The sequence below is a fragment of the Ovis aries genome, chromosome 11 (assembly GCF_016772045.2).
Source record: "Ovis aries strain OAR_USU_Benz2616 breed Rambouillet chromosome 11, ARS-UI_Ramb_v3.0, whole genome shotgun sequence".
Classification (NCBI taxonomy): Eukaryota; Metazoa; Chordata; class Mammalia; order Artiodactyla; family Bovidae; genus Ovis; species Ovis aries.
In genome coordinates, this window is record NC_056064.1 from 20,470,446 (window position 1) to 20,480,140 (window position 9,695).

General features: G+C 49.8%; 1 protein-coding gene across 7 annotated transcripts in view; it reads right to left on the minus strand.

The window, feature by feature from the left end:
- Positions 1-9,695, minus strand: part of MYO18A (myosin XVIIIA) — a 101,234-nt gene extending 91,539 nt beyond the window's left edge. For all 7 annotated transcript variants that reach the window (XM_027975204.2, XM_060395295.1, XM_027975195.3 and 4 more), the window contains exon 1: positions 9,610-9,695. The gene's annotated coding sequence lies outside the window, so the exon portion shown is untranslated. The remainder of the gene's footprint in view (positions 1-9,609) is intronic.

Here is a 9,695-nt window from a genome sequence, read left to right on the forward strand (position 1 = left end):
TATAGACCTTGGACTTTGGCACACCTCCTGTCCTCAAGTTCATAGTCTCTAGTAGCAGTGATATCATTACCTCACGACTCCTTTCAGGCTGCAGTTTCTACCTACCTCCCCTTCATCTCTCAAGCCCTCCAGTGAAGATAACTATTTTTGATCCACTTCTCTGCCTTTCACCCGTCACCCTACTCCAGGAGGTCTTTCCTAATTTTAAGTGGAGGAAAGGTATGTATGCAAATTAGGATATGTGCCTGAATCATCTTGACCCTGTGTGTGTGTGTGTGTGTGTGTGTGTGTGTGTGTGTTTGCTCAGTCGTTCAGCCATGTCTGCCTGTTTGTGACCCCACAGACTGTAGCCCACCAGGCTCCTCTATCCATGAGATTTCTCAGGCAAGAATACTGGAGTGGGTTACCATTTCCTCCTCAGGGAGTCTTCCCAGCCTAGGGATCAAACCCACATCTCCTGCATTGGCAGGCAGGTTCTTTACCACCGCACCATCTGGAAAGTTCCCCATGTCGACCCTACTATCCCCTAAATCTAAGCAGAATACCATTGACTCAATCAACTCAGCTGCTTTATCACATTAAGACATAAAGCATTTTGAAGACAAGGACCATTCAATTCAAATATGCATGTATCGGGCTTCCCTGGTGGTCCGGTGGTAAAGAATCCACCTGGCAGTGGAGGAGACACCGGTTTGATCTTTGATCTGGGAAGATCCCACATGCCGTGGAGCAACTAAGCCCGTGCTCCAGAGCCAAAGAGCCACCACTACTGAGCCCAAGTACCACGACTACTGAAGCCATGCCCCCTAAAGCCCGTGCTCCACAACAAGAGAAGCCATCTCAATGAGAAGCCTGGGCCCCGCAACCAGAGAGTAGTTCCTGCTTGCCACAACTAGGGGAAGCCCAAGCGCACCAATAAAGACCCCACACAGTCAAAAATACATACATAAATGAAACTTAAAAAACGAATATGCATCAATTCAATTTACACGGTCATATGACGGAATACTATTCAGCAATAAAAAGGAAACAACTACAGATATACACAACAAGGATGAATCTCAAAAACATCTCTTGCTGCTGCTGCTGCTAAGTCACTACAGTTGTGTCCGACCCTGTGCGACCCCATAGATGGCAGCCCACCAGGCTCCTCTGTCCCTGGGATTCTCCATCTCTTAAGTGACCGTAAAAGAAGCCTTGAACTACTATTTGGTACTATTTATATGAACTTCTGGTATAGTCAAAGTAACCTATGGGGAAAAAAATCAGAACAGTGGTTACCTCTGGGAAGCAGGGGTCGGTTGGGAATGGGAATTGCCTGAAAAAGGGCATGAGGGGACTTTTGGGGGTGATGTTCATGTTTCATATCTTGATAAGAACTAGGGTTAGGAAAGTCACGACCAACCTAGACAGCATATTGAAAAGCAGAGACATTACTTTGTCAACAAAGGTCCGTCTAGTCAAGGCTATGGTTTTTCCAGTGGTCATGTGTGGATGTGAGATTTGGGCTGTGAAGAAAGCTGAGCGCCAAAGAATTGATGCTTTTGAACTGTGGTGTTGGAGAAGATTCTTGAGAGTCCCTGGGACTGCAAGGAGATCCAACCAGTCCATCCTAAAGGAGATCAGTCCTGGGTGTTCATTGGCAGGACTGATGTTGAAGCTGAAACTCCAATACATTGGCCACCTAATGTGAAGAGCTGACTCATTTGAAAAGACCCCGATACTGGGAAAGATTGAGGGCAGGAGGAGAAGGGGACGACAGAGGATGAGATGGTTGGATGGCATCACCGACTCAATAGACATGGGTTTGGGTGAACTCCAGGAGTTGGTGATGGACAGGGAGGCCTGGCATGCTGTGGTTCATGGGGTCTCAAAGAGTCGGACACGACTGAGGGACTGAACTGAACTAACAGATGTAACAGTTATCAAGAAAGACTGGTGCATTTCATTGGATGAAATACTCAAAAGACAAAAAGAATTATAAAAAAATACTGAACTCTAGTTTATGATACGTATGCTAACGTTCGGGGGCAAGGTATATTTAGTGTCTGTTATTTACTTTGAGATTCATCAAAAATGTAAGATGGAGGAATTCCCTGGTGATCCAGTAGCTAGGACTCAGCACTTTTACTGCAATGACCCAGGTTCAATTCCTGGTCAGGGAACTACGATCCCACAAGCCACACAGTGTGGCAAAAAAAAAAATAATAATAATAATAAAGTAAGATGGCTTAGGGTCGTATCAAGGGATAAAGATGTGGTAAACAGGAGAGTAAAGTGTTCATTGTAGCTTCCCAGGTGGCTTGGTGGTAAAGAATCCACCTGCCAATGCAGGAGACAAAGGAAACTCGGGTTCACTCCCTGGGTCAGGAAGATCCCCTGGAGGAGGCATGGCAACCCATTCCAGTATTCCTGCCTGGAGAATCCCATGAACAGAGGAGCCTGGTGGGCTACAGTCCATGGGGTTGCAAAGAGTCACGCATGACTAAGCACACACACACACACAGTGTTCATTGTAGAATCTAGAAGGTACTGTAAAACTCTAACTTTTAAAAATGTTTGCAGAGCTTTGTGATAAAATGTTGGGGAAATATATATATTTATCAAGCACCTTACCAAATGCAGGGAATATAAAGATAAATAAAATTCATGAAGGAGTTTAGGCTTCAGCTATCAGGTAATACAGCTGAGAACAAATATGAGTTAGTATCAATGCAATATTGGGCAAGTCACTTAAGGCAATGACTTAAGTCATTTTTTTTTTAAATGGATATAATAGTACCTGCCATTTAAGCCACGGGAATTAAATGAAATACATATATATCAGTTTAGCTCAGTTCAGTCGCTCAGTCGTGTCCGACTCTTTGCGACCCCATGAATCGCAGCACACCAGGCCTCCCTGTCCATCACCAACTCCCGGAGTTCACTCAGACTCACGTCCATTGAGTCAGTGATGCCATCCAGCCATCTCATCCTCAGTCGTCCCCTTCTCCTCCTGCCCCTAATCCCTCCCAGCGTCAGAGTCTTTTCCAATGAGTCAACTCTTCGCATGAGGTGGCCAAAGTACTGGAGTTTCAGGTTTAGCATCATTCCTTCCAAAGAAATCTCAGGGCTGATCTCCTTCAGATTGGACTGGTTGGATCTCCCTGCAGTCCAAGGGACTCTCAAGAGTCTTCTCCAACACCACAGTTCAAAAGCATCAATTCTTCGGCGCTCAGCTTTCTTCGCAGTCCAACTCTCACATCCGTACATGACCACTGGAAAAACCATAGCCTTGATTAGACGGGCCTTAGTCGGCAAAGTAATGTCTGCTTTTCAATATGCTATCTAGGTTGGTCATAACTTTTCTTCCAAGGAGTAAGCGTCTTTTAATTTCATGGCTGCAGTCACCATCTGCAGTGATTTTGGAGCCCCCCAAAATAAAGTCTGACACTGTTTCTACTGTTTCCCCATCTATTTCCCATGAAGTGATGGGACCAGATGCCATGATCTTCGTTTTCTGAATGTTGAGATTTAAGCCAACTTTTTCACTCTCCTCTTTCACTTTCATCAAGAGGCTTTTTAGTTCCTCTTCACTTTCTGCCGTAAGGGTGGTGTCATCTGCATATCTGAGGTTATTGACATTTCTCCTGGCAATCTTGATTCCAGCTTGTGCTTCTTCCAGCCCAGCGTTTCTCATGATGTACTCTGCATAGAAGTTAAATAAGCAGGGTGACAATATACAGCCTTGACATACTCCTTTTCCTATTTGGAACCAGTCCGTTGTTCCATGTCCAGTTCTAACTGTTGCTTCCTGACCTGCATATAGGTTTCTCAAGAGGCAGGTCAGGTGGTCTGGTATTCCCATCTCTTTCAGAATTTTCCACAGTTTCTTGTGATCCACACAGTCAAAGGCTTTGGCATAGTCAATAAAGCAGAAATAGATGTTTTCCTGGAACTCTCTTGCTTTTCCATGATCCAGTGGATGTACATATATACATACCTTTCATAAAATGCCTAGGCCAGACTAAGCCCTCAAAAATGGTACCCAATAGTAGCAGGGCACAGTCTTGCCATCTAAATGGGATGGTAGAGAGGGTGATGAAATACACAAATGACTATCAGCACCAGTATGACAGAGTAAGTCTAGACATAGAATCTTTTTTTTTTTTTACAGGTGATGTGAGGCACACAGGATCATAGTTCTCCAACCAAGGATCAAACCTATGCCCCCTACATTGGAAGCTCAGAGTCTTAACCAGGGAAATCCCTAGACAAACAATCTTAATGCTGGACAGGACCTTTGCGTATGGAAAGTAAAGCCTAAAGAAGTGAAGGCAATCCAGTAAGAACAGGGCCAAGCTGGATCACACTGGCTCAAGTCCAGAGGCCCCATAAAACTATTGCCAAGATAAGGACAAGCAATTTATAGTTTCAGAAATATAAATGGCCAACAAACGTGAAAAGGTATTCAGCCTCAATAATAATCACAGATGTATGAAATAAAACAGAGATATACTGTGTTCACTTAGCAATTTAGTAAAAAGTACCAAGATTAATAACATCAATCAGAGGATGAGAAGCAGGGTGTCTCATACATGTTGATGAAAATATAAATTGATATAAGAAGGTCAGGTTTGTGGTATCTATGAAAATATTTAAAGATATATATTCTTTGACAGGGCAGTTCCATTTATAGGACATCTATAGATATATTCACACAATAAATGGGGTTAATCTTTGCAGCATTGTTTGTAATCGCAAAATTCTGTCACTCTAAATATTCATCACTAGGGTAATAGCTATAATTATAGAACTAGACAGTTATTTAAAAGAATGATGTATATTTGTGTATACTAACCTGGAAAGATTCTATACTCTCTTGTTTAATGAAAAAAGAAAGCTGCCAGATAGTATATAATTTTTACTAAGAACTTTTAAGCTATGTTATGTGTACATATATATACATGTGTATTATGTATAGTATTTCCACATGGATAGAAAAATGTATACTCTGGGAAAGAGACAAAGATTTTGGAAAAATCAAAGGAGACTTCTGTGTTTTGTCTATATTGTTTTAATTATTGACAGTGAGAATATTTAGCTGGTAGGGGTATGTGTGTGTGCACGCCTGCATGTGTTCAATTAAGCCTAGGGCCTTTAGATAGTGGGATTATGTATAATTTTTCTTTTTCATGCCCTTTATTTCCCACAGAAAGAAAATTTATATAAAATTCTATTTATATAAAATATAAGTATTAAACTATAAATACATAATATATAAAATATTCATGACAAGCTTTAAAAAAAATAGCCTGGAAAGATCCATTACACAAATATATCCGTGATTTTCTCTGTGGAGTAGTGGCAAAGAGGGTTAACACTTGTAGACTTGCTACAGATGGAACCTTTTTTTAGCATGTTACTTTTGTGATTTTAAAGTTCAAAAGAGAAAAAAAGGAAGGTTTGACAAAGTAGTAAGCAATCCATTTAGCGTTACCGCTGTAAACGGGTTTGCAAGGGCAAGTTCAAAGCTTGCTTTCTCATGCTTTGAAAAAAGTGACTTGAGGGACTTGGTTAAAATAGATCTCATTGGTGTCTTGTGGCTTTAAGTCGGGGACAGATTTAAATGGGTCACCCTGCAGCTGGCAAACCAGAAACCCCAGGAAATGGAAACTATAACGTTAGAATCCCAAGACAGGGCGCCCAGACTTGGCTGCTGTGGGTGGATACTTAAAACGGTCAGTCCCCCCATTCTCACCCCCCGACCGCACTCATAAATAAATACAAAGGAAATACTTTCCCAAGAGAGCCGTCCTCTCTCGCCCGGCCTCTGACCTCCCTGAGCGGCCGTTTTCCTAAGGCCCCGAGGCCTTGATGGGTAGCTGACCCGGCTCACCCGCCCGCCCGAGCAATCGCACGAGTGGCCCGGGGTGGGGGGCTCCTCCGGCACCTAGCCGGGCCCCGGGACAGCGCAGGGTGACGCCTGTCGCCGCCGCGGAGCCTCTTGCCGGCGGTGCTGCCGAGCCCCGCTGCGCCCCGTGACTCACGGCCGGGTCACACGGAGCTTATCTGGCTCCAGGTGTGCTCGCTCAGTCCGTCTGCACGCTTCTCACATGACATCAGCCGGCCCGCCCGCCCACTCCCCGCCCAGCCCGACACCGCGCGGGGAACCTCGGCCCTGGCACCTCCAGGCGGCCCGGTCCGGGGCAGCTGCGGCCCAGCGGCGCCTCCGCAGCGATACCGTCTCCCCTGGAACGCAACCATCCCGCAGGTCCCGGGAGAAACGAGTGCAGGAGCGATGCCAGCAGCCCAGCCAGGTCCCCCGCGGCTCTTCCTGGTGCGCCTCGGCCCCACGTGGGGCCTGCCGCAGCCCGCAGGGCACTAACCTCAGCTGACATCCCCACACCCCACCTCCGGGGTGACCTTGAACTAGTCCCGTCCTCTCTCTAGACATCAGCTAGTCCAACTCCAAAATCTCCAGGGACCTGAGACTTCAGACGTGGCCTTTGCCGAAGAGGTATTCCGTTCAACCACAAAAGGCAGGTTTGAATCCCGCTCTCCCGCTGACTGGCTGCCTGACCAACAGCCCAGTTATCCAACATCTCTGAATACTAGAGAATAACAAAAACAATTCCTTGTGAGTGACTCTAAAGTACTCGGCTGAGAGAAAGGGCCCTGGGCCCTATAAAATCGTCAGTCCACAAGTTAAACTGCTGCCTGACTGTAAACTATTTGAAATGTCAAGGGAATGTGTATAATTTACAAGCCACACAATTCCTACCTCAAGAGAAAAGACAGGAAAGTGGGGGTGGGGGGTGGGGTTTTCAGGTCTGCTCCCCACCCTTCCCAATCCAGCTCCCACCACTGCACCACCTCACCCTCTAATTTAGGCTGCCTCAAAAAATGGTGAAGGGGGTGGGCGGGGAAGTGCAGACCATAAAGAACCCCAGGGCCTGATGCAAAGCAGAACTTAAAAGCTCCATCAAGCCTCCAACCCAAGTCCCGGGGAAGCCTGTTAATCATAGCACAGGGTGGGTTCAGCCCTCCTGTCCCTCAAATGTTTAAACTACATGGGGCCAGAGCCCCTCGGCTTTACCCGCCACATCCAGGAGAGGCCTAGGACAAGGCCTGGGCCCCGGGGCCACCCACACGACCCTGCTCACTCGGATGCTCTGGCTCCAGTCTGTGGTGTTCACTCCAGGTGAGGGAGGTCTGGCAGGGGACTGACCTCTGGTTGAGAAAGAGTCAGCACAGCCCTGCTGCCCTGGAGACCTGTGACACAGCAAGCCTGGATCAAGCCTTCCTGAGTCCCAACAACTCTCTGCTCCACCCAAGCAGGGTGGATTCTCCCTTTCACTCAAGCCCCAGTTCTGCCCCTCCCATCCACCTTCAGGTGTCTGCCTCTGGGGGGACACTGGAGTTTTCAGATTCAGCTTTCTGAAAACACACACACCCCTCAATGAGCAGCCGCAAATTCAGCCAATGAAGGGGGCTGCCCCAACTGCCAGGCAGTGAGGTTGAGGGAGCAGGCAGGATTCGGGAAGGGCATATCCACCTGAAGGCTTCTGAGGACAGCCTGGAGCATGAGAGGAAACCCTCGGGCACACACCCTGGCACCTGAGCCAGGCCAAGATATTATAAACAAACCAGATATTCAGAGCTGCCAGGCGCCAGGTCATCGATTGTTCAAAGCTCAAAGCTCCCACAGGAAGTGACCATCAACATTCCCCCCTCCCTCACCCACCCTGCACTCTCACCTGTGACCCTTCTCATTCCCCTAAACCCCCAACACAATAGTTTTCCCCACCATCTTCCTGGAATTGAGCCCCAGCTTCAATGTTCCTAACCCCAAATGGACAAGCACACCTCCACCCGAGGCTATATATAACCAGTCATGTCCAGCAACCAGGAGGATATTTCCTGGAAAGTCTTCATCACAAAAGGACAGAGGGGAAGCTGGGGAGGTGGCAGGCCACTGACAAAGAGCCAGTGAGGTCTGTCCGGAAGCCAGAGACTTCAGGAGAGTAACTTTCAATATCCCCAAATAGAAAGCAACTTCTGAGCTAAGAGGGTGGAGAACAGGAGGCAAGGCGGAGCCCATTGCCATGACAACAGGATACCAACCTGCCCAAGAAAAGGGCTCCAGACCTGGCAAGCACCTGGAAAGGCAGCTTGACCATCTAGATTCAATGTCTTGCTATAGTGATCTTGCTCTTAATCACCTGGACGACCTTCTGTCCTGACCAGCCTGACTGCAGAGCATACACGCTCAGCTCATTTAACTCTTTATATGGGGGTTTTACTAGGCCTCCTCAGCCACCAGCATACCAGGCACTCCAAAAGACAAAATGAACCCACATAAATCATTGCCACGGCGAAGAGTGGACCAAATGCAATTCCATAATTTGGGGGAACCATCTAAGGGCAGGAAGACCTTAGGCAGGAGAGCTCCTCCTAGGAAGCATCCTCCCATGCCTCCCTGCACAAATACAAACCATGGACACTGCCAAACACATGCCCCATTGGCCAAGTGACCAGGCAAAAGGAGCACTGCTTCAAAACCCAGCTGGCAGCCTCCCCCATCCTCCCCCTCCCTACTGGCAGCCTCTCCAACTAATCAGCAGGACACATGTGCCTTGCAGCAGGGTGACACCCCCACCCCCCACTCCACCCCACCCCCAGCAAAGCCCCAATATGCAGTGTGTCCCTGCAGGCCTTGTCCCTGCAGGCCTTATCTCAGCCAGGAACAGCACCCACTCTTTACCAGGCTGGGTACCAACAGCACCCCCAGCAGGGCGGTGCGGCGGGGAGAGAGGGGGGGATCGCGAACCTTACCACCTCCCCTTCCCATTGGTGAAGCAACTGGCATGACAGGTTCGCAGGGCGGAGCGTCGGGTCAGTCTCTCCCAGAGGCCTGGGGCATGCGGGCCGACCTTCCCACACGTACCCCACCCCTTGGCAGGGAGAGACGAGGTGAGCCGCCAGTTACAGGGGGCAGCCTGCACGCCCTAATCCCCGCAGCCTACGGTTCACCCGCCCCCCTCATCTTCTGTCCCAAGGAGAGGGGGCCCAGGCAAGCAGGGTCTCCATTGTTTTGCCAGCTGTCTGGCAGCTGCTCCTTTGAGAGGAGCCCAGTGTCGGCCTGGCAGTGAAAGGGTTGAAGGCCGCTGGGAGGGATAAAGGGTTCTTCCTCCGAACCTCGGTCCATCGGTCTGTCGAGGGGGGTGCCTGGGACTGGCCTCAAGAATCCTCCTTACACCCCCAGCCTGCAGCCTGCACCCAGCAGCTCGGGGCCACCTGGGCTCCCCCCAGCCCCAAACCCCCCCAAACTGAAGGCCACCCTGTCCGGCCTCCCCGCGCCGCTCGAGCAGGCAAAGGGGCGGGAGCTCGCCCTCCCGCCCCGCTCCGGATCGGCCCCGCGTCCCCGGCGCCGAGCTGCGCGGCGCGGCCAGGGACCGGAGCCGGGAGTCCGGGCCGCCGCTTCCAGGGGACAGGAGAGGAGGAGGAGGAGCCGGCGGGCCCCGCCGCCCGCCCGCCTTCCCGGCCCGAGCCCGCCCCGCCGCCCCTCCACCCCCACCCCGGGCCCGGCCGGTCACCGAGCGGTCGCCCCCGCCGCCCCGCACTCACCGGCCACCGGAGCCCGCCCGGCAGAGAGCAGGAGCGGAGACGCGGCATCCAGCGGCCCCGGCCCGGTCCGGGCAGGAGCGCAGCGC